The sequence below is a fragment of the Magnolia sinica genome, chromosome 4 (genome assembly GCF_029962835.1).
Source record: "Magnolia sinica isolate HGM2019 chromosome 4, MsV1, whole genome shotgun sequence".
Taxonomy (NCBI): domain Eukaryota; kingdom Viridiplantae; phylum Streptophyta; class Magnoliopsida; order Magnoliales; family Magnoliaceae; genus Magnolia; species Magnolia sinica.
Genome location: NC_080576.1, coordinates 90,394,963 through 90,421,157, shown reverse-complemented (window position 1 = coordinate 90,421,157; position 26,195 = coordinate 90,394,963).

Genomic DNA, 26,195 nt, shown 5'->3' with positions numbered 1-26,195 from the left:
TGTTTATTAAATTTCTATATGATTATCACATGTCTCCACATGCTGCATTTGAGTATGATTGGAACTACTACGTAGTCCAGGCAATCAGTAACAATTCTTGTTTGAGTGGCTGAATTAGTCTCACCACATTTGATGCGTTCAGTGAATTCGAGACGTACAATGATTATCAACAGTGGTTAGGCCACATGGGGTGCTTATGCGCTCCATGTCGATTAATTCAACGTACGCTCATACTAGTCGAACTTGTCTGATAAACTGATTGGCCTATTATGTGTTTACTATGCATAAACGTTACTGCTTAAATCTAAGGTACCACTTACTAATGTAAAATTCGTTCAACCATGGTACCACGATCCGCTAAGACTCATGAGCCGGGCATGGTGGTATGGGACACTGTGGTCAAGCTGTCGGCCTACGCTGGGGTGACGAGCTCCCCATAATGACTAGTGAGCAACCCAAACTCGTGAGCCAAAAATGGTGATATGAGATACTGTATTCGAGCTATCAGCCTACACAGGCGTAGCCTGGCTGCGGTCCCAACGTGGGTTGGGGTGTACCGTCTGATCTGGACCTCATTCGAAAATAGCGCTCTAGTTGGTAGGGTGTTTGTGGAGTGACCTCGAGTATAAACTCATGAACTTGCCTATCCACTGCTTTTAACCAGGAGTAATGACCCCACAACTTGCCTATCGTATGCGATTAACTAGGATTAACGACCCTAGATGGATCATTTGTTTGGGTAAATGATATAAAGAGAGATACCTTAGCTTTCTGAATCTGTTGTATGAATAAACCTAACTAAGTACTTGGCTAACATGACCATGCATTACATTGCATCTAACACCTAGTTGTAGCCTGCCTGTGGTCCTAGCGTGGGTTGGGGTGAGCCGTCTGATCCAGACCCCCTTCTTAAATAACGTTCCAGTTGGTAGGGCACTGGGTGAGGTTATTTAGGATGTGCTTTGGCGAGGAAGTGCACAGTGGGAGTTGCCATAAGCGACCATGAGATGGTATTGCTGAGGGAGTGCAGGAGAGGGCATGCATCATTACGCATATCATTCCTGCATTAACAAGAGTACTTAGGATATGATTGTTGTATTGCTTTATCATTACTGCTTGACTGAATTGATAAAATGTTAACCTTTGCTTTATAGTTCCACTGAATTAGCTACTCATTCCTGCTTGGGATGGTGTTTTAAAACACCAACCAGACTCTATTGTAGATGTAGGTAATGACGGAGTCTATATAGCGGAAATGGACGTCATGGACGAGGAGGACGAATTCTCCTATGTTCAGCTATCAGGCGAGTCTTCGTAGACCTTATTCTAATTCGACAAGATTATAGGGTTACATGGATTAGTTGGACAGTTACACTTTAATATTTTGTAAATTTTAGAATCATACACGTACGTATTCAACCCTGTTACATTATCATACTCTGGAGGCAGATAACCGCTTACTTATCTCAATACATATATTTCAGTATTTCGCTTACTAAATTACATTATCTCTGGAGTATGATATGTTGTTTTAGTGTAATCTCACTCATGTTTAATGCACTAATATGGACAACATTAAACATTATTATCTATGTTGCATAAGTGATGCATTGGAACTTGGGAGTTGAGCTTTGCTCGACCCCCGATTTTCGGGGCATTACAGGTATAATGGGTTTTGCTTGTGTTTTCTTCTAATCTTTTCCTGGTGATTTTATGATAATTTGAATGTGAATGGAAGGGGGATATTTATAGCCACCTTGCCTAGTTTTGCTTGCAATTCTTGTTAAGTCCAGGGGTAAATAGGGTTTGGGTGGCATGGATTTGAGATCGCCATATGGCAAGATCTCAAGAGTTGGATTGGATGGTATGGGGCATAATTTCCAGTTTCGGGGAGGGTCATAGGAGTCCATTCACCAAGGCAAACAAATGAGGTGACAACGGGAGAAATCCCACTTGTGTGGGGGTCTCCTGTTGGACAAGGGACCTACCATGTGGCCAGCAGCAGCCTAGGGACCACCGGAGCCACACATGGCCTCCTGTTTTGATAGGGTGGCTTCTTTAAGTGTGTGGGAATCTCAGCTCCCTGGGCACCATTTTGCTTTCTCACTAAATTTTTCATGGGCTTTTAAGTTTGGGCTTGGACTAACTTTAGCCTCGGGTCTAACTGGATGGGTTGACTGGGTGAACTAACTGGGTGGGCCAACTCAATGAGTTGACTAGGCAAGTTGACTCGACGGGTTGACTCAGTCACTTAGGTGCCGAGGTTCCAAGGGTTTCGGTTCTTGTAGGCTTTGGGCTCTTAGGGTCAGGTTCCTAGGACTAGGGTTAGGGTTCGAATTGGGGTTTGAATTAGGGTTTGGGTTTCCATCCAACTTAATCAGTTTGTCAGCTTGAGGTGGGTTGTCTACCTACCTATATGTACTTTCACTAACACCTGGGATTTCTAGGAAAAAGTATTACACTCAGGTTGTGGAATTCAGGGCATTACATGGATAATTTATTTTAATGGTGGGCCCCACAGGATAGATGGCCCACATTAATATTGGCCTCGTATAATGGATGGTCTACATCAAAGGTGTCAATGATGAAAGGCCCACATCCAAGGTGGACTCCGCATGATGGATGACCCACATCAAAGGTGGGCCCACATGATGGATGGTCCACATCAAAGGTGGGCTCCACATGATGAACGGTGAAAATTAAAGGTGGTCCTCATATGATGGACAATAAGATTGACTGTGGGTCATGCATGATAGATAACTCATATCAAGGTGGGCCTACATGAGGATAGTTTGCATTGAAGGTCGGTCCCTAATAACGAATGACCCATATCTAAAAGGTGGGCCCCACTTGACGACGACCCACTTCAAAGTTGAGCCTTGCATGATGGATGGTTCACATTAAAGGTAGGCCTGCATGATGGACGGTTTGTATCTAAGATGCGCCCAACATAATGATCAATCCACATCAAAGGTTTGGCCCACATGATGGACGGTGGATATTAAGGGTGTACAAAACAAACTTAAGGGTTAAGCACATATGTTATGTTCAAAACTAAGTGGTCGGTTGGCACCATGGATTTGAGGGAATTTTAAATCCCCTTATATGTTTGGCACCATAAAAGTAATTGTTGGGTTTCAAATTCAAGGGATTTCAAATTCCCTTAAAGAGAGAGTTTGAAATCTAAGGTGGAAGCTTGGATTACATCTAAAATCCTTCCAAGAGGTACATGTGTAACATGTGTGTCACTAGATTACTAATCTATTGGGTACATATCCCACTATTGATATTATTCCAAAAAAATCAATTTATCAATTGCATCACTATAATTACTTTAATAGGATTATTTGCACCATCCAAACATTGTCCATGCAAATCAATGCTTAAAAATCATTAGTTAGTCACTAGTATGTGATCTTGTGCGGGTGGCCCATCCGAGACATAGAATTTAATCATTTTCATGCAAAATATATATTTTAACAGGTTTATTATAATCATTGTGTCAAATATTACATATGTACATTAATTAGAGATATTAAAATTGATTTAGTAATTAAATTCAAACTTTGGTAAATATATTAGAAAATTTCACACTGTAAACTTCACTTTTAACCCACCAACTTTTTCAAATTTCCAAAACTTTACTTTCCAATTCTAAAACATAAAGCTTTTTTTATATGAGAATACCCTTGCTACCATAAACCAATCTTCCTGAAATCTTCTCCTCTCTTCCCATTTCTTCATGAAATTGTATCATCTCTTCCATTTTTAGACTTTTTCTTCCTACTATACTACAAACCCTTCTTTTTTCCATTTTCTTTTATCAATCTCCACTTCAAACTTTTCTTCATGCTATACCACAAACCCTTACTTTGTTTTCTTCATTTTCTTTTGTCAATCTCCACTTCAAACCCGTTAGGTTGAAGAGGGATTTGAGAGATAGAAAATGAAGAAAATGGTGCCTCCATCTAAAAAGTCACGCATTGCATGTATAATTGAAGAAATTCCCCTAAACCCTATGATTACAAGTACTCGGTCAATTTTCACGAGTACATCGTCCATTTGTACCCCTTTTTAAACCCTAAACCCTAAAATTTTGCACTTGCACAAGTTCTCAATCATTTGCACGAGTTCTCGATCATTTTCATCGAGTTCTTGGTGAATTTCAGCGAGTTCTCGGTCAATTTCACCAAGTCCTCAGTCAATTTTAGGGAGTTCTCGATCAATTTCACCAAGTTCTCGGTGATTTCAGCGAGTTCTTGTTCAATTTTAATAAGTTCTTGGTCAATTTTTATCGAGTTCTTGATTAATTTCAGCAAGTTCTCAATTCTTAGTCAATTTCAACAAGTTCTCGGTCAATTTTCGGTGAGTTCTCAAATCCCTTTTCAACGAGTTCTCGGTCAATTTACCCGAGTTCTCAGTCAATTTCAACGACTTCTCAATCAATTTTCAATGAGTTCTCGGTCGTTTACACAAGTTCTTGGTCAATTTCACCACATTCTCGATCATTTGCATGAGTTCTCAGTCAATTTCACCGAGGTCTTGGTCAATTTTAATGAGTTATTGGTCAATTTGTTCAAGTTCTCGGTCAATTTCAGTGAGATCTCGATTAATTTGCCTGAGTTCTTGGTCAATTTCAGTGAGTTCTCGGTCCATTTGCCCGAGTTCTCAATCAATTTTCAACAAGTTCTCGATCAATTTTCAGCAAGTTCTCGGTCAATTTTCAGCGAGTTCTCGGTCAATTTTAGCGACTTCTCGGTTAATTTTCAGCGACTTCTTAGTCAATTTCACCGAGTTCTCAGTCCATTTGCCTGATTCTCAATCTATTTTCCCGAGTTCTCGGTCAATTTCAAAGAGCTCTCGGTCAATTTCAGCAAACTTGGTGAATTTTCACCGAGTACATAATCAATTTCACTTAGTATGCGGTGAATTTTCACCCTACACTTGATGAGTAAATTTAAACTATTAAACTATTTGTGAATTTACAACTTTAATTGTTAAACTATTGAATGACACGTACCCACACTAGCTAGGTTAGTGGTGTGTGGTACACCAGCCAATCTACTTCCGCTAACAATGGGGTGTACAAAGAAAAAGTAAAGTGTGGTACACTTGATCAATTTTTAAGTACTTGGTGAATTTATGACGGTTGAAAACCATCACAAGACTCGTACTTTGTGAATTTGACCGACTAGGTGAATTTATGATGGTTGAAAACTGTCGCAACTCGATGAATTCTAATGGTTTGGATTGAGTTACATGTGCATGAATACTCTTTCAAAGTAGTGAGTTTTTCATTACTATTGTCTTTTTCATTTCATTGACCAAAAACTCGAGCAAATTGACCAAGAACTCGAGTAAATTGACCGAGAACTCAGTGAAATTGACTAAGAACTCATTGAAATTGACCTAGAACTCATGTAAATGACCAAGAACTCGTGCAAAGTGTAAATTTTTAGGGTTTAGGGTATAACGAGCAGGATCACTATTATAATAACATGCTAAATTCAATAATAATTTTCTCCAAACGAATACATGATCACATACACTTTTGACTACATAATTACTATAAAGTCAATCTATTGCAAATGTATTAACTTAGGTTGTTACTGTACATTTAGTCATGATATAATGGTCCGAAAGCCACAACTTTGGAAAAGACCAGATACAGACAATTAACTTAAGTTATTGATGAATCTTAAGGGTATTCACGCATCTCATGCACTGGCCTTGCGAGTTTACGTTGAGCGATTTGAGATGTGATCTTGGCTCGATGTTTCGTGATGGACGTCAAGCTTGCTAAGACGAACGTCTTTTTATAGTTTTGAGTTTAGTGTCCCACTAACGAGTGGTTTAAAGCTTGTTTGGATAATAAAGGTATTTTTGGAATGAATTTGGTAGTGAAATTTCTTATGCGGGATGATTAAAGTTTGGATTAGCTTATTTCATAGCTTGACCTATTCATAATTAGCAAAAACAATGATTCGACTCTAATCACCCTAATCAAGAACCATAATTTAACTATAATTGAAACTACCTGAATTAGTAAAATACACTAAAAATAGAAATTTTAATTAATTATATAAGATGATTCATAGTATTATTAGAATTAATCCCTAAGAAGACACCAAATATAAAAACTCTAAGATGAAAGAGATGTGTGGTCCATCGGTAGCTTGCAGTTGCAGAAATTTTTAGTTACAATAAGTCTATTACTTGTATTTTTTTTTAACTTTTAATCACTACATTATTTTTAAAATTTTCATAGTAGTTTATCATTAATTATAATTTATCCTCACCAAATTTCACACAATTTTGAGTTTTCTAAATATTCTAAAAATTCAGGAAGTACTAGCTACCTAAATCCAAAAAATTTGGTACTATTTCCAAAACGTCATAATATTAACATACTTTAAGTTTTGTTTTTATTATTTATTTATTTTTATATAAAATTAGACTAATTAATCTTCAATCTTGCTTTTGAATCACCTTAATCGGAGTTTTTAAACAAAAGATATAAATTTTTGAAGTCAGTATAAGAAACTGCCAATTGTTGAACATGCAATAGTGTTGAACAAGGGGTGGCTATGGCACCACCAATTTGGCGGTGGAATCACCGCCTACTGTCAATTTTTGGCGGTGGCACCTTCAAAGACTATCCAAAAACCTATTTTTTATGGTGGTAACGTCAATTCGGGGGTGACACCACTGAGGTCAATCCATGCTCTATAAAATTTGAACTTTCACTCTTTTGGGCGACTTTCGTGGACCCCATGTCACTAATTTTGGTCCCAAACATATGCACATGAATGCACAGACATTCACTCAAATCGATGAATCGAAAATAACGTCCAAAGATGTCTAACTCTTAAGTTGGCAAAATTTCAAGAGTCACAGACTAAGAACTGGGTGAATTGACCGAGAACTAGGTGAAAACTGACTGAGAACTTGCTGAAATTATCCGAGAACTCGGGTAAATTGATCAAGAACTCAGGCAAATTGACCAAGAACTATGTGAATTGACCGATGACTCTAGCAAATGACTGAGAACTCAGTGAAATTAACCAAGAACTCACTAAAATTCACCAAGAACTCGGGCAAATTGGCTGAGAACTCACTGAAATTGACCGAGAACTCGAGCAACTTGACCAAGAATTTAGTGAAATTGACCAAAAACTTGTTGAAATTGACTGAGAAGTTGGGCAAATTAATTGAGAACTAGGTAAATTGACTGATAACTGGGTGAAAATTGACCAAGAACTCATTGAAATTGACCGAGAACTCGATGAAATTGAATGAGAACTCGAGCAAATTGACCGAAAACTCATTGAAATTGACTAAGAACTCACTGAAAATGATCCAGAACTCGAGTAAATTGATCGAGAACTCGCTCAAATTGACCGAGAACTCATTGAAATTGATCGATAACTCGGAAAAATTGACGAAGAACTAGGTGAATTGATCGAGAACTTGGTGAAAATTGACCGAGAACTCGCTGAAATTAACCGAGAAATTGGGCAAATTGACTGAGAACTGGGTGAATTGATGGAGAACTTAGTGAAAATTGACTGAGAACTCATTGAAATTAACCAAGAACTCAAGCAAATTGATCAAGAAATTGCTAAAATTGATTGAGAACTCAATGAAATTAATCGAGAACTTACTGAAATTGATCGAGAACTCGGACAAATTGACTGAGAACCGGATGAAAATTGATTGAGAACTGGGTAAAAATTAACTGAGAACTCGAGCAAATTAACTGAGAATGGGGTGAAAATTGACCAAGAACTTGCTAAAATTGACCGAGAGCTCGCAAAAATTAATCGAGAACTCAGGCAAATTGACTGAGAATTTGGTGAAAATTGACCGAGAAAGCAAATTGATCGAGAAAGCAAATTGATCGAGAACTTGTTAAAATTGACCGAGAACTCGTTGAAATTGACAGAGAACTCAAGCAAATTGACCTTATAGATAGATTCATATGGCAAATAAACATCACGGTGGCCCCAGGAATGTTTCAACAGTGGGTTTCATTATCACCACTACTTCTTATGGTGTGGTCTATTTAACCCTTGGATCTACCTCATTATTGGGTACACGTCCTAAAATGATCTTGAAAAATGGATGAATGGCATGGATGAAACCCATACATAATGGTGGGCCCCACGGATCTCCTGCTTGGACCGGTTTCCGTTCAGGTGGTGGCTGAACGCAATCCGCTTCGATGCGTTTGCACCTTTGATTAATAGCGTTAGCAATTCGCGAGCCCGCGAGACAGGCCACGTCACCATGTACGGAACCGCCACGTCGCTACGATAGAGATTCGCCACGTCAGCTCAGCACAGGATAGAACAGACGACCATAAATGAAGGGAAAACATTAGAAGATGTATAGGAAGAAGGAGCTGATTCGACGATGTTGCCTTCTTCTTCTCTTCATCTTAACCGTTCGATCTTCGCATGCTTGAATAGGGGGGGGGGGGGGGGGGCCAAAGGGCTCGATCATAGCCTGCGAAAAGGGCCCAAAAACTGTAGGGTATTGATAATGGGAGGAACGGGAAGAGTTGGAGGATCGACAGCCAGGACGCTATCCAAGCTCTGCCCTGATCTCCGAATCCTCATTGGTGGTAGAAACAGGTGATTTCTCAAAACCATAGCTAGGGTTTCAACTTCCGACTCGATATGAGTTTGATTTCTCTCCGTTGTAATTGTACTAGTTTTTATCTGAAATTAATTTGCTCGAGTCTTCGAATGTTGAATGCTGCTTGTTTAAAAAGAACGGAAATTTACCTAAAGTGTTGTAGACCATTTGGTGGGACCGGAATCGTCTACAACACCTATTTTACTCAGCTAAGCTCTGTGGGGCCTGCCTGTTTTATATGTAAATCTAATCCGTCCATTAGGTGAGAACAGTTATTTGAACCGTACATGGAAAAAATCATCCAGATTTTAAATGTAAAAAAAATAAAAATCTCATTGGCTGCACAAAATCGTAAGAATGTAAAACTACTCCTAAAACCTCTTTAAGTTCACACTGTGTTTTTCACTTCATTCTGGTGAGTTATAGCTGATTAATTGGTTCGATGAAAGATATACCCCATAGTGCCCTTCACACATAAACCTATGGTTGGCATCCCATCCCCATTCTTCCCTGGGTTGTGGCCCACCTGCATTGTGGATCCCTGTGATTTTTTTGCCCAGGTCCTAGAATTGGTGATAGAACCTGATAGATGGAGTGGATTTTACGTGTATAATGTGGTTTTACTCACAAGCATGGGTGTTTTACACTATGCCTAAAGCATGCGTGGTTAGGGGTGTACATGAACTGAGCTAGCTTGGTTAGCTCGCTCAACTCAACTCGAAAAAGCTCAATTCGACTCGGTTCGAAGCTGAGTTCGAGCCGAGTCGAGCTGATTTTTTGAGCTCAAAAATGAGTTCGAGCTGGCCCCAACTCGACTCAACTCGGATCAAACCAGTTCGGTGACTCGGTTACTTTGATATTGATGTTGCTCACCAAGTGTTTGATGAAATAACTCAAAGAAGTGTGGCTGGTGGCAAGGAAGGTATGTATATAAAACCAACACCCTCTTTTTCTTGATTTTTATGTTGCTTAAAAGGTGTTTGATAAAATACTTGTAAAACCATTGCTGCTATCTCAAATACAATGAGATTTTGAAGGTGCAGTCCATGTTTGTGAAAATGCCTCAATGATGAACTCGGCTCAATCTTGGCTCGAACTCAGCCCAAGCTGCTGACCAAACCGAGCCGAGCCGAGTTTGAGCTGAGGTCAACTAGTGGCCGAGATTTATTTTTGGGAAAACATTTACAAGGTTGGACCAACCTAATGGATGTGTGGGATCTCGCACCTATGCCCATGATGGCACCTGTGTGACATGTACATGAGCTTTATTGTGCACGCGTGTGCACCTATGGAAGCTCATATTGACGAACGGGAATTCTACAAGTTGTTTGTCTCTTCATTAAAGAATTATTTTATACTTGGCTATGAATGACACTTGATACACAACTATAGAAAAATGGCACACATGGCATACAATTACTCAATCTAAACCAGCTAAAATGTGCAATCAATCGTCATTAAGGCACAATCCAAAAATAAAAATTTAAAAATAGTCCTAACTTCAGATTCATAAAAACTTGTTGGTTGAAACAGGACCATTAGTTGGTTTTAACTCTCTATTTTTAACTGTCCAATAAAAACCCACCAATCTTATAGATGGATAACCAAATAAGGATAAATTTTGGTTCTTGTTATGTCTAAATTGGTACCTTATCAATTAGACAGTTGAAATTGAACAAATTAGATTGCATGTGTGTTTTTCTTGTCATGTTCTGCCATGGTATCAAAATTTTCTCTAGAGAAAGAGGCTCCTCTATGGTTAGCACCAAAAAAAAAAAAAAAAAAGAGGTAAAAATGAACTACCTCTGTTGTAAGTTTGCAACAATGTTAGTGGTTTAACTCACTTGAGTCCTATTTAATTTCAAATGAATGCCATGTAAATCATTACGACTCACTCGGGTTTTGCCACTTGGACGAGTCACCAAGCCAATCCCAAACTCGGGAAAACTTGGCAAGTCTTTTTCCTATTTTAACCCCTATCGAGTCTACACCAAATTTGACTCGGTAAGGGTTCAAAACCGAGTTGACTCAAGGGAGTCAGCCAACTTTGGTGTAGGGCAGCCTAATACAACTCTAAATGAATGCGTAATTTAAAAGGAGAAGATTTATGCAAGCATTAACAATAAAACTTCAGCATTATACATTATAAAACAAGAAGAAACTAAGGAAAATTTAGCAATAATCACGGCCATCCATGACAATCACATTGTATTGAGCCTTAAAATCTGAATTTAGTCGAATCCGACGAAAGATAGGACTTTCGTCTCGCAATGGGTCTGTCTGACGATCCAAGTGAATTTTCCAATCTAGGAAATAGTAATTTTCTGTATTAGAAAATCTGAAAAATTCAAAAAATAAAAATAAAAATGGATGGTTCTTTGATTATAGTTCAAATCTAGGGCATTGGGTGATGGAATTTGAAGAAGATCAAAATATGCATATGTAAGGATCAAGATCTTCCAATATCTAATGATTTGGATTGAAAAAAATAAATAAAAAGAGATCAACTTCTAGATTTAGAAGAAAATAAAGAAAAGAGGTTTAAAGAAGAGAATACCTTGAGAAAAGAAATGAAGAGAGAAGGAGAAGATGAGAAATCACTTCCTTGAGCCTCATGTCCTCTTCCAATCACTGGAAGTCGAAGATAGAATTATTCGGCCTTAAAAAGGCAAAAGTTTTCTTTTTCATAAACATAACATAGCATTACCTTTGAGGTTTAGAGCAGAACACCCTTATAAATTCGGAATTACATTAAATGATATTATTAAATGACCAAAATATCCCTACTAAAAAATTTTGAAAAAAGAAATTTGCACAAAAAATTGTGCGCACAATGTCTCAAAACTCAAATAAATAACATGTGCATAAAATAAACTCAAATACAAGATCCCTGATGGGCCCCAATGATAGCGCAATGAAGGTCGACCGTGACGATCCAACGGTCTGATCACACCATCCTCGTAATCCAACGGTCCAAATATCTCCTCCTAGCAACTTACACATGTCACAAACACATGTGTAAGGTCTTCAACCTCTAGAGACTCGACCCATACCCGTCATTTAACCACATTGATATGGGTAACGCACGCTTCCTGTATTAATATACTTTAAATGGTCTAATGTCCGCATCAAACTTGGTGTCAAACATACCCATCTTGCTTTTAATGTCAAGCATGTGAGAAGACTAAATAACTTTCGTCAGAATGTCAACTAACTAATCCTTGGAATAAACATGAGGCATAACAACAATGTAGAAATCTTTTCACGAACAAAATGACAATCCATCTCAATGTGCTTGGTTCTTTCATGAAAGACAGGATCAGGTGTAATATTGATCACTACTTGATTGTAATGTATATAACGGAATATGCATAGAAAATGTCAACTCCAAGATCATGAAGAAGGGATTAGAGCTAAATGACTTCACGCATAGCATGACCCATGGAGCATGTTATTAAAAAATGGTTACGTAATATTTGTTAAATAATGATAATGGTGGAAATTGTCGTGCACATGAGGCTGTCATGGCTGTTACAAAAAAAATGGCCTGTAATGACTATTACTAGGCCAATACAATTTTTTCAAAAAAAATTTAAAAAAAAAAGAAGAAGAAGAAGAAGAAGAAGAGAGAGAGAGAGAGAGAGAGAGAGAGAGAGAGAGAGAGAGAGAATAAAAAGAGTCCATAACGGTCGTTACAACTCGTATTGTAATGGTAATAGTGATGGTCATTACGACCACCATTACTGTTATTAAATACTTTGCCATAGAGCAATATTCTACTTCTCTACCGGAGAGGGCAACAATTGCTTGTTTTTTAGTCTCCCATGAAACAAGATTGCCTGCACAAAGGTGCAATACCCAATTGGGGGACCGTCTATCAGCCGAAGACCCAACCCAATCGGCATCATAGTAAGCGCTGACATTAAGATGGCCATTATTAGTGTATAGGAGGCCCTTGCTTAGAGAAGACAATATATGGCAAAGAATCCAATGAATTACTTCAAAGTGATGTGTGCAAGTAGCTTGCATGAATTGGGTCACAACTCACAACACTAGCAACATAAATGTCAGGTCAAGTGATGGACAAGTGAATAAGCTTATCCACTAGACAACATTCTATGCTTGGGTCCTTAAGAAGATTTGACTCCTAAAAATGAAGGTGATGATTCACTTCTATGGGAGAATCTGCAGGATGAGAACCTGACATTCTAGTCTCACGTAGGAGGTCAATAACATATTTGTGTTACGAAATAAACATGCCCTTCTTGGATCAAGCAACTTCAATTCCAAGCACTTGAAAAATGTCGAATCTTTGATCTGAAAGGTGCTCACAACAAAACTCTTCACATCTGCTATCTCATCTTCAGTGTCACCTGAGATAATGATGTTGTTGATGTACATGGCCAATATCATAGGGAAAAAACAACCCTTTTTAGAAACACGGAGTGATCAAAAGCATTACGATAAAAGCCAAACTTTCTAAATCTCTCGAACTAAGCACATGGAGGCTTGAGTCCATACAATGATTTCTTCAATTTAGACATGCCCATGGATCTTGGAGGATGAAAATCTAGAGGTAAGGACATATGTCCTTCTTCCTATAAATTGCCATGAAGAAATGCAATTTTACATCCAAATGGTGAAAGGGCCAATGATGATGAGCTTCCACCGAAGGAAAAACTCAAAACAGATTTAGCTTCGCAACAGGAGGAAATGTCTCATAGTAGTCTACTCCAAATTGCTGAGTAAATAGGCAAGCTTTATACCAAGCAATAGAACCATAACCGTTATACTTTAGAGAGTGTACCTACTTGCACCCTATAGCATGTTTTTCCCCATAGCGGCTTAACTAGATCCCATCTCCTCAATCGTAGCTGCTTTTAACAAGGATCTGCCAGAGTGTCTGCAAATCGAGAATGAATATAGGCAAAGAAAATAGAGTAAAGAAATGCCTTGAAAGAAGGAGAAAGATGCTCATACTAAATTACTAAGGGGATTACTGGTACTCAATTAGTACCTTTTTGGAGCAATATGTGGTTGTTTTTCCTTGCAAAGAATAATGAGAAGCTCAATGGAGAAAACAGTCTCAGAAGGAATCATCTCGGGAGCTGGTTGATGATTGTCCAGTTTTTGGTACTGAAGCGGTGGATAGGTAGTGGTCAATCATCTTTGAAGATTGGTCCATGTTCTTTTTGTGAGTATAGACCTTAAGGGGTTTTTCCATAGACTCAAGAGGAAGTTGGGCATAGTCTGGACTATCAATCATGGCACGAAGAGGTAAAAGGTGTCACCACATCAAAGAGTAATGTTACTTTCTCCTGAATGAAAGTAGGGTCCATTCTCAAACAATGTGACATCCTTTGAGATGTACCTCTTTTTTGTAGGAGAGTAACAATTATATCCCTTTTGTATTGGCGCATGTGCTAAAAAGACACATTTAATTGATTGAGGTCCTAACCGGTCACAGGCAGTCCTCAATACATGAACAAAATATACACACCCAAACACTTTAGTACAAATGCTGACCATAGAAGAATCAAGCTTTAACATTTGAAGGGGGTAACTATTTCCAAGTGAATGTAGGTGGTTGTGAGAATTGCATCATCCCAATAGATCTTTAGAACCTTCATTCATATTCACATGGACCTAGTTACAACAACTCTATTTTGTTTGAGTGGTATATAGATAAGAAGTTTGGAATTTAATGCCTTGATTAGAAAGATAACCTTTATATTATGAAACGTGCATTCCTTGGCATTTCAAATCGAAGAACTTTGATTTGTCTCTCAAACCGAGTACAGATCATTCTTATCAAATGTTTTGTTACAACAGATGGTACCTCATTTCTAACAATGTTGTCAAATCACGTATGTGATTGCATGCGATTCGCACACATATGTGATCGCATATTTATTTATTTTAAATTTTTTTTTTTTTTTAAAGGCAAAAATCAAAAAAAAAAAAATAATTGTAAAAACTTCTAAAATATTAGGGGAAACTTGCCTAAGTGATTGGATAACTTATTTTACTTATTTCATTGTAGTTTGAGTGTTTCACTAAGCTATATATTTAATTACTTATATTATATTTACATAAATTTTAATAAGACAATCAACAAGCTATATTAAGAGAGAATTGATTATTAAAAACTTTGAACCTAGAAATTTTATTGATAAATGGATGACTTGAGAACTTGAAACAACTTTTAAGTTACAACTTACAACTTAATGTACAAATACAATTTATAAAAAATATGCACAACTTGCAAAATATAAAAAATAAACATACTAACATAGGCTACTAATATAATAATATAATAATATAAAAAATAAACATACTAACATAGGCTATTAATATAATAATACACTAATACTATATACATTAATATGGTTGCCGTTATGGCATCTGATCACCACTATCATTGCCATCATCAGAGTTGTCTCCTTCTTCGATGTATACTTCATCTTCTTTTGTTTCTTCATCATCAATTCGTACTAGTACTTCATCCACATCTAATGGTTGGTTATTTATCTTCTTCTTCTTCTATCTCCTCAATCCCGTCTACTGTTTGACTACTACTCTTGCCCTTCTTCTCCACCTTTGAGCAGAATAACTTTCTCCAAGTGTTGATCCAAATGAGACATCTTCAACTTAGGCTCATGTTAGGTCTTCGCCTGCAAAGACCAGATCCTCTCTCTCTATGAGCCACCCACTAGCTGCATCTAAATCACCTAGGTAGATAGGATCATAGAAACCGGGCTTTTCTCGCCTAGCTTGGAATTTTTATCAGAACTTTTGGTTGTATTGAACAAAGACCAAGTCATTAAGCTTTGTTTAAGACGATTCCTTTTTTAGTATGAATCTAAATTAAGAAAGTGCATTAGCGTCGTAATGGCCATTACGTTTAACTACCTAATATTTAAGGGTAAAATCAACATTAAATAGTGAATTGCCAAACTTACCGACTCGAACGTACTCCAATTGCGTTCGTAACCACTAGCAGAACATATGAGTCTAAGAATCTTCATAGACACCTTCTTTAGTGCTGGATTCTTCTTGTTTAGATCTACTCCATAGGTAGCTCACCAGTCAACTGACATAATAGTTTAAGTGGGTTAGACTTTATACATTATAAGAAACTATTTCTAAGTTACTTAGACCAACTCGCTAAGACGTTTATACGTGGCAATTTCATAGTCTTGTCCCCGATGACTATTTCTCTTGGAAAACTACTTACACTCTTTATATAGAAATTCAGTAAAGCTTAAATCCTGTCTTGTTCTTCTTTATCTGGAATCATTCTTTCCAAGATATCAAGAAAGTTAACCATATATGTCGCTTCTATCTTTATCCGATCGGCGGAAGCAAAGAATACGGCCGAATTAAATATATATGTAGGCAACTGAATACAATAGAGATGGCATTTAGCTGCCCCATCTCTTATTTATAATATCTAAAATGGTCCTGTAAATCACGCTCTTTATAAATGAAGTGATCCTTTATTTTGTTTTCAGCCCTCTCCATTGCATCATAGATGTAACCCATTGGTGGCTTCTCATCTTCGTCTACCGATCGCAATAAAGCTCACTAAGAGTTCTGACAATTTTATTGCCTTTAGCACTTATGTCCAAAAAAATTGTGAAATGATGACTTGTTAGACTAACTTCCTTTCGCCCTTTTTTGACCAAGGCTCATTATTTCAACAAATCAACACTACAATGCTTCTAAACTTGACTTTCTTTGAATACAACATTTATAATGTTAAGAAGGCTATTACGAAATGGGTGATAGCTGGATGAAGCAAGTTATATTCAATGTATTTTCTTATTTTATGGAGAATATAAGCATATTTGTACATAAAGATCGCGATTCTTCTAGTTGTAGCAATCACTTAATGTACAACCTACCTATATCTTCTAGAATAAGATCTATAAAATGTGTTGCACAAGGAGTCCAAAATAAACGACACCTCTTCTCCATAAGAAAGCGGTCGGCAGTTATATATGAGGTTGTGTTGTATGTGATAACTTGAACAACATACTCCTCTCATACTTCCTCAACTATGCTATCTAATAATTTGAACAAATAATCGGTTGTGTGGAAATTAGTTGATGCATTCACAGACTTTAAAAACATTATCCTGGTTGGACAATTCATTAGAAAGTGTATCAAAGTCCAATCGGATTTATCAATCCATCCATTGGACATAAGAGTACAATCATAGGTTTTCCATGATTCTTTATATTCGGCTATGAAGCTTCTAGTAAAATTAACCTAAGTTTTAAGGCATGTTTCCCTTTGTGATATGGAGGCTTAAGCCTAAGCCCAAATTAACTTATTGCTTCCACCATAACCTTGAAGTTTTCAACTTAACAATGTTGAAAGTAACACCTGCTTGGTACAACCACTTAGCAATATATTAAATTGTGATTTTTCTATCTTTTGCTTGTATTAGTTTTCCGAAATAATTAATGAAACAACTAAATTATTTTTTTCCAAAATAATTTTTCTTTCCTAATACTCTTAAAGCCTTTCAATAAAAAAATCCAAAATAATAATTTTTTTTCTTCCATTTTCTTAATTTTTAAATGATAAAAATACTTCTTTTTTTTTTTTTTGGAAAAAGGAAATTTTGTTGCCAATCAACGGATCAGCCAACACATGAATCTATAAAATTTCCACATTAATCAACACTGAACAACATATATTTCCAGTTAAATAAATTTTTATATTTTTATATATTAAATACTTTTTTGGAGAAAAAGAAAAAAGTTATGGCCAATCGATAGGTCAGCCCTCTTTGATTAATATATCAAATTTCCACACTTCCATTATCATTTTAAGGGGTATAAATGGAGGAAATTAGAAATTTCTCAATTTCCTCCATTTCTCACCACTCAAATGTTGATTTTTTTTTATTTTTTATTTTTGCCATAAATCCATGTCAACGCATGAGATGGATTTCTATTGCAATCCATGCAAACATTTACAAAAAGGGGTTTTCTCAAATTTTTCTCACATTCAAGTTCCTGCACAATTTCACTAATGAATTGAGATTTCTTCCCCAAATTCAAGTTTTGATTCAAAGAAACTCAAAGAAATACCCTAGACATGATTACCCGGACAAACAATTTACAAATTTTTCCAATTTTTCAAAATTCTTTAATTTTTGGCTTGATTTTTAGGGTATTTATGCATGATTTGTCATATTGACAATAATATTGATATTATTGTCGATACCAACTACTCATACAATGGAGATTTCCTTTGATATCAAATCATATCTTGTGTATCGTGTGATATCGCGATACTATCGATAACATTCTTGACCAAGTGATACCGATATTATTGATAATATTGTTGATATTAGGAGCATTGCTATTCCATGTCAATTCACCTTGTTACATGCTAGTAGTGATCTCCTTATGTAACTGGAAGGTTTGGGCCACATCATCATGTTGGGAGTAAATCTCAGTTACGGTATTCAAAATTTCCTTAGCAGTTGTATGAAACAATCCTCAACTGATAACTTGCTGCATAGACTGTAGCAACCTATACATCATGGTAAGGTTCTTGCTTTCCCTATCTTCGTGCGATGGATTATCTCCCTTGGGCTCCACTTTGCTACCAGTTATGTATCCCAGTTTCTTCCCACCACTAATAAGTATGTTGACCAACTGCGACCAAGTCAAGTAGTCAAGTGCCATAGGGGCAAGGATCGTCTTTCGACCATCCTTGACAAAGACGTAAACATTGTCTCGTCCTCTATAAGTGGCATCATGGTCGGATTACCACGGTCGACCAAGTAGAATGTGACAGACCTTTATGTCAACAACGTCATATAGGACTTGATCTTTATAATGTTTTCTAATTGAAAAAGATATCGTGCATGGTTCAGTTACCTTCGTCTCACTGACATTCTTAATCCAGCCGATTGTGTACAGGAAGGGATGTCGCTCCCTTTTCAGTTGCGATTTCTCTACCAAATGTTCTTACTGCTTACATTATCAACAATCACATCACAGACCTTTCGATTCACTGTACACCTAGTTCGGAAGATGTTGTGTCGTTTTAGGTGTACCTCCTTCCTTATTGCATACAATAGTTGCCTCATGATGAGAAACTCGCCATGATCCTACAGAACCCAATCTGTCTCATTCGCTTCATCCGTTATGGAGTACTTTAATCCATCAACATTCAGGTCATTATTGACATTTTTAACACTACCATCATTGATGATGAGGTTAGCCTCTTGTCGCTGGGAGCAAGTATTTGATAGGTGACCCGATTGGCCAGAACAATAAAAATGGTATGGTTTTAGTCGACCATAAGGGTTCGGGATCCAACTTGGACCGATAGTAGTAGTTATGCCCCTTTGGGGCCTAATTTTCTGCTTTCTGAATCTCGATTTGTGAGTGTAAGCGGTTGAGTACACCCCCTACAGGTTCTTTCCCTCTAGCATGTGAAGCTCCATAAGACAGACCTGCCACGGTGACCCTTGTAGTAGGATAGGTCCATATATTGGGATGCTCAAATTGTGTTTTTGCTCAAGTGGCTAACTTGATCGCGCCATTTATCATCCACACCGGCTACATCTAAACTCAATTGTGGATCACACCACGCAATTCACCATTGAACTGGGCGACTTGTTGTGATTCCGTTTCGACTAAATCGTTCCGTGCCGTTAAGCGGTAGAATTCTTTTACATAATCTCTCACCGACCAATTACCTTGTAAACAATTTTGGTATTGTTAGAATAGTGATCGATCATAGTTGCTAGGGAGGAATCGTGCACGCAGCAGCTGCTTCATTTATTCCCATGTGTTGATTGATGCTTTCATCTGTCTCTTGTGTGAGATGAATGTGCTCCCACCAAGCTAAAGCTCATCCCTTTAACTTGTACGACACAAGCTTGCCTTTTTCGCTTAAGGGATTTCCATATAGTCGAAGAATCGCTCAACCTCAGAAAGTCAATCGAGGAAGTCCTCAATGTAAAGTTATCCATTGAAGCTAGGAAAATCGACTCTCATCCTCAATTCTCGATTTGCCTGATCGTCACCTTTGTCCGGGATATTAGAGGATCATGTCATCAACTTCTTTGTTGTTGGATTCCATCTCCTTAGGCATGATCTTGTGGTTTATTGCCGGTATCACCCTGCGATCGGTGCGATTATGAATTTTAACACCTAACGGGGGTCAATCACCGCCATGAACACGGAGCTTCCATAGGGCCTCCTTCATGTGATCGATGGCAGCCTGCAAACCTCGCATGACTTGTCGATTCCCTCATTTCGCTGCTTCGAAAGCTACCACCATTAAAGGAAGATTCACTAGAGCATTGTCCACAAAATGTTGCCCAACTTGTTGTTGGAAGCCATAGATCCGAGGAGAAACACTCGCTCTAATACCACTTGACGCAGAGAGGAACGTGATGAAGTCGATCACCATCTTCCTCAGGGGATATCTACTCCGAATCCATGGAGGTCTCTGGACTCCTCACATAGCTTCCTCGAATCCATGAAGGATAAAGGTAGAAATAATTTCTATTTTTTATTTTTATTTTTTCAAAAACCAACAATTTCATTCAAGTATAAACTATACAAAACCTAGACAAATTTCGGGCTTTCCCAGGTAAAACTTCCCCGAGAAAACCTATCATAAAGCCTAGACTAACTCAGCCTAAACGCGACTCTAGCAAAAATTAAGCCTTCTTGACAGCCCTGACGGCACCCAACCCCACTTTATCCAGGAAGATTGAACCCCTGATTGAAGACGGGAGGTCCGAGAGGCTCCTGAAGAGGGAAGAAGATTGGCTCGCACTACCCATCCGGGCCAACTCATCTGCCGAGGAGTTCCCTTCTCTAAAGACATGGCCAATCAGATTGGCCACATCTATTTCTAAAAATTCAAAATAAATAGATTGATGATAAAAAAAAAAAAAAAAAAGAAAGAAAATAAAAGATTACAATCCTTTAAATAATAAGCTCAAACCTAGGAGGGAGTTTTAGAGTCAAACTCACTAAAACTGTGACTTATTATAAATAGTAAACTTACTATTTATAGATGGTCTCCATTCGTACTAGACTTCATGGATTTCGGCCAAAAATAGTGAGTGTCCAATTTAGCCTAACCACATTATTCTCCTAACATTTCTAAGCCCTTTTTCATGTTGGGCACAACTATAACTCGAAGGATTAAAAGTTTGATCTAACTAAAACTTACTAATTTATAGTAAAAACAAAATTAAACGGGACTTTTGATCCTCAATCTGATGGAATCTTGCAAATCCGGCATGGGCAACCTGGTGTAGCAGGTTAGTTGGCTAAAGTATATTTTCCTACCCCAAAATCATATATGATACGTTGAAAAACTCATCCCGATTTGCGAGATACTAATGTTTTAAGGTTCTGACAGTTTGGATCATTTTCACCTCTGATCGGGCCTTCTCTGGTCCATCTTTGCTATGAAATTACCTATGATCCACTGTACATCAGGAGGTTGGTTGTTTCTTCGAATGGGCCTGGCTTTGGGGCATCCCATCATCATGACAGGGTTAACCTTATGCATGGTTTAGATAGGATATTCACAACATGGTGGTCTCCTTCCAAGAGGCAATCGACAACTATCCAAAAACCTCCAACTTATAAAATAGATCAGATTGAATGATGCATTGAATGGATGCCATACTCACACTCTCGGGGTCACATGCCCAACATCTGTGGAATCAGCTTATTTTACAAGGAAGCTTATTTTACAAGGACTTGCGGCGCAGAAATGGGGCTCGTCGTTCACTTCTTTTAACCCAGCTAAAATGTAAGATTTCTTGTGCATGTTGCCCACCTTTTGATTATCCAAATGGCAAAAAGGGAGTGGATTTGGTGCATGTTTTTGTGAACATGTGGCTCACCCACACGTGTATGAGATTAAAACCTTTCATTTAATACTTTCAATAGTAAATGGGCCATGGTTAAACGATTACAGTGTTTGGAGAATTGTAGCCTTTGGCGCCTTACAACTGAATATTTCAACGCAAAATCAGATGTAGTTCAGATCAAGGGGGGCGCGGATTACGTACTACCCCCGCCCGTCTCTAGCTGGGAACGGGCAGGAGCTTTGAATGGCCACTGTGATGTATGGGTTTTATCCACACTGTCCATCCATTTTTTCATATCGTTTTACAAAATAGGGCCAAATTTTTGGAAGATCCAAGTGGACCACACCACAGGAAGCATTGGTGATATTGATTCTCACGGTTGAAACTTTTTTAAGGCCCACCGCGATGTTTATTTTCCATCCAATCTATTCATAAAGTTACAGGGACCTGGATGAAGAGAAAACACAAATATAAGCTCCATCCAAAACTTCTGTGGCCCCAAGAAGTTTTCAATGGTAAGAGTTTAATCCCTATTTTGTAGTCCACATACATCTTGGATCTGCCTCAGTTTTGCACTTATATACTAAAATGATATGAAAAAAATGGATGGACGGTGTGGATAAGACCCATACATCATGGTGGCCACTCAAAGCTCCTGCCTGTTCCCAGCTGCATGCATACGGGCGGGGTAGGATGCAATCCTCCTACCATTAAGTGGGGAAAGGTCTATCCATCATATGGTTAAGATAATTCAATCAAAGAAAAATTGGATTAGTAGTCGGTCAGTGGATGAGCCCATTAGGATGTATAGTTCGAGTCATCATAAACATATACCAGGTATATTCTGATTTTTATTAGTTGAGCATGGATTATTGCTTTGTTTCGTATCTCAACTTCTTCTTTTGGTATGGCCCACCTAAATTACTTGTCAGCCTGATGTTTTGGTACTAGGCCTGATAGGAAATTATACATTGAATGGTCAGAGAGGATTTCACGTACACATCAAGGGTGGGCCCGTTAAAAAGAAATCTGGGCGCCTGTCTCCCAGCTGCTGCAAGAACCACATATTGCTGACATATTAATAGATATTTTGCACGCGGGCCTTTGAATTTTGGCAGAGCCACATCCGTGATGTGCATATGAGATCCACTCTAACTATTGATATGTAATACCACATTTAGGCACAGGGCCTAAAAATAAAACTGATTCAGATGGGCCACACTTGGGGTTGTACATTGAGTCGAACTGAGTCGAGCTGGCCTTAGCTCGACTCGGCTCGGCCACTAGCTGATCTCAGCTCGATCTCAGCTCAGCTCGGTCCTCGAGCCTGACCGACCTGCTGGGACATTCAAAATCTCACTGTATCTGAGACAGCAGCAATGGTTTTATGGGTATTTCATCAAACACTTTCTAAGCACCTTTTAAGCAACATAAAAATCAAGAAAAAAAGGGTGTTGGTTTCATGTACACACCTTCCTTGCCACCAGCCACACTTCTTTGAGTCATTTCATCAAACACTTGGTGAGCAAAGTCAATATCAAAGTAACCGAGTCACCGAACTGGTTCGATCTGAGTTCAATTTGAGCTGGGTTCGATCCGAGTCGAGTTGAGCTGGGGCTAGCTCAAACTCGGCTCGAACTCATTTTCGAGCTCAAAAAATCAGCTCGACTCGGCTTGAACTCAGCTTCAAACCGAGTCGAATTGAGCTTTTTCGAGTCGAGTCAAGCGAGCTAACCAAGCTAGCTCGGTTCATGTACACCCCTAGCCACACCAAGGGAACAATTGGGTGAGACGTCTATCCTTGATTTTTACAGGTCCCATTGTGATCATTATGTTAGATCCACTCCAATCATTAGATTCCATGGAATGACTTAGGCCAATGGCCTAAAAATTAGCCCCATTTGTGATTCCTGTGGTCATCAACAAGGGAAAAAAGTTTGGAGGGTTAGCGTTACCTGTACATTGCATTGTTTCCAATCACGTGGTCTACCTGAATCCGAAATGGGGCTAATTTTTTTGGCCATTGGCCTATCATGGGTGACGCATCTGGCAGCTGAGGAAGATTTCACATAAACAAAAATGTGGGGCTGACCCAGGCCGCTGGCTTTGGTCCCAAGGCCAACCCAACGTCTCTTAAAAAATGTAGTAAGGGAAGGTACTGCAATGATAATTAATTAATTAAACGGATTAGTTAACTGAAAAAAAAAAATTCCAAAAGACACTGGAAGGTAAATTCTGTAATAAGCAGTGTTTTTTTTTTTTTTCTTGTAAAATTCCCTAAAAATAATCTTGAGAATAGAAAAGAAATATCATCTCTGATGCATAATCATGAATAACTAAAATGAGATGAACTCATTTTTTAATGGGTCGACCAAACAGGTCCTAGATGGGTTATATGAAAAAGATCTCGTGGATGAGAAAACTCACTGTCCATACAAGCTGAGCTAGAAAAGAGTTTCTAATCTCACTGTCCATACAAGCTGAGCTAGAAAAGAGTTTCTAATCTCCCTGTCCATGCCAGCTGAGCTAGAAATGAGTTTCTAACTGGCCGTGTAAAATTTAATCCTGTGGCCCATATACAAAGCAACTTTTAAACGTAAGGCCTAGCTCATAACATGGTAGGGGAGAAGGAGGTGAGAATACCTGAAAAAAAAAAATTAAAATGAACAGTGAGTCACATAAAACCTTACCGATTTTGGGAGTATCTCAGCCAAGCAAATGAAGGAACGAAATTGGAATATTAAGCCTCTATGCTGAGGTTTCACACCCACTTTGGGGTTCACGTGCAGGAGAGATGACACCGAACTCACTGTGATTGCCCGCTCAAGGATTCTGGACGCCGATGTCATCTCTCCTGCATGAGAAACCCAAGGATGTTTATTTTCGTTGCCAGCAACTTGATGCCAGGGATGCTCTTTTATACTTTTTTTTTCCCCTCCTGTTGCGGTGATAGTGTAAAATATTGCATTGGGGACTACCATAGTGTCGATATGGCTTTGAAACCGCCGGTAAGGGCCTCTTGACCATGAAAGTTGAATTGCATAGAAAACAACATGCCATGCCATAGAAAACAATGGTAAAAAAATAATAATAAAGAAACCTATGACTCATGTGGTGGTCCACTTGACTGTTGAATCAGCTTGATTTTTGAGGCATCCCAATTTTATTGTGGTGTGATCCTTATGTATGGTTCCAGTGGCATGAAAACATCATGATGATGTAGACTTTATGTGGACTTTCAAGGATTATGCTATGCATAGGATATGGAGATCTGAAGGATTATAGTGCGTACCTTGTTGAGACACCATTGTTGTAGGTTGGATGTAGGTCGGATGCTACAATCTTCCTTTCCTTATATCCTTAGAGAAGCTCCGCTGGGATTACTACTTCGATAGATGGTGTTGAACTGGGGAACTAGCCTTATTTTATTAGAGGGTAGAGGAGTTTGAAAACCATCAAAACTCATCTCCCTATGGGCTCCACACGAATTAGCAATCCTAGTTCCACTTAATATAGTTCTAACATCCCACCCTTACACGAATTTCTGAATGCATCACAACTTAGTGGAGCCCACTTGTACACTGATCACATTATCCAACCCTTAGGACAATCCAGATTGTTGATCAATAAGGCCCACTTTATAGAGTTCTTACTGACGAGACCCATGCACAATGTTGGAGTGTTAGAGTCTCTTAATATCCATTGATAAACCATTCTCTAACAGCTGGAGCTTTTAGAAAAACTGGTTGTTTGATGACATGGTAAATATATTCTCCCGTGGCTACATACTTGGACATGGGGTCCATGTCCTTGATCAAGACCATTACTCTGTTAGACCGTGCAATAGATGGGCCATGACCCAAAGACCCATCTATAGTGGGGTTCAAAAGACCGATAGCTGAGATGACTCATACGTCAGTCGCATCTGATCAACATCAGATGAACGGACTACACTGCTCGATGCATATCGTGTAATTTTCCATAAGAAAACAATGGAATATTTCTATCTCACTATTCGATGTCTTAAAAGTGGCACATCCTACCGTAGACCATAGATGGACGGTGGATGAAACTTTGGCTGAGGGCTTACACAAGTGTCTCCCCATCGGGTGAATATGAGTGTCCAACAAGTGTACTTTTCAACATGGCACATCCAATGCCGGTGGGGTTTGTTTGCTTTGGTTTTATTGTATATTACTTGTATTGAGCCTATACGATAACGTGGGGCCTTGCTTTTTTCGTTTGGCACCCATCCAAAATTTTTTATAGTGAAAAAAGAAAAGCTGTCCCGTACGTGATATTGATTTTAAAAAATGGCCAATCCAATGTGGAGCCCACCTATTGGTCCGTTCAGATCTTATAAAAACATGCCGCGTGTAGACTTTACAAGAAGCAAGCAATAAGCTAAAGAAAGTGGGAAACACGCAGGAAGAGTGCATCTTTTAATGGGATAAAAGTAGGGAAGAAAATGCATGTGCGTTAGACTAGTGAGGGTGAAAACACGGGGAGTCTCTGTCTGTCGAGCGTGGAAAAGGTGGAAGACAGGAATCTGGAATCTGGTGGCAATTATGCATTGCTGGCATGCTTCTACTCATTCACTGTGCACGTGGAATACAGTATGCATGAGGATGGAGCATATTAGCTATACAGAGGCTAATTGACTCTAACCAGGGGTTGAGGG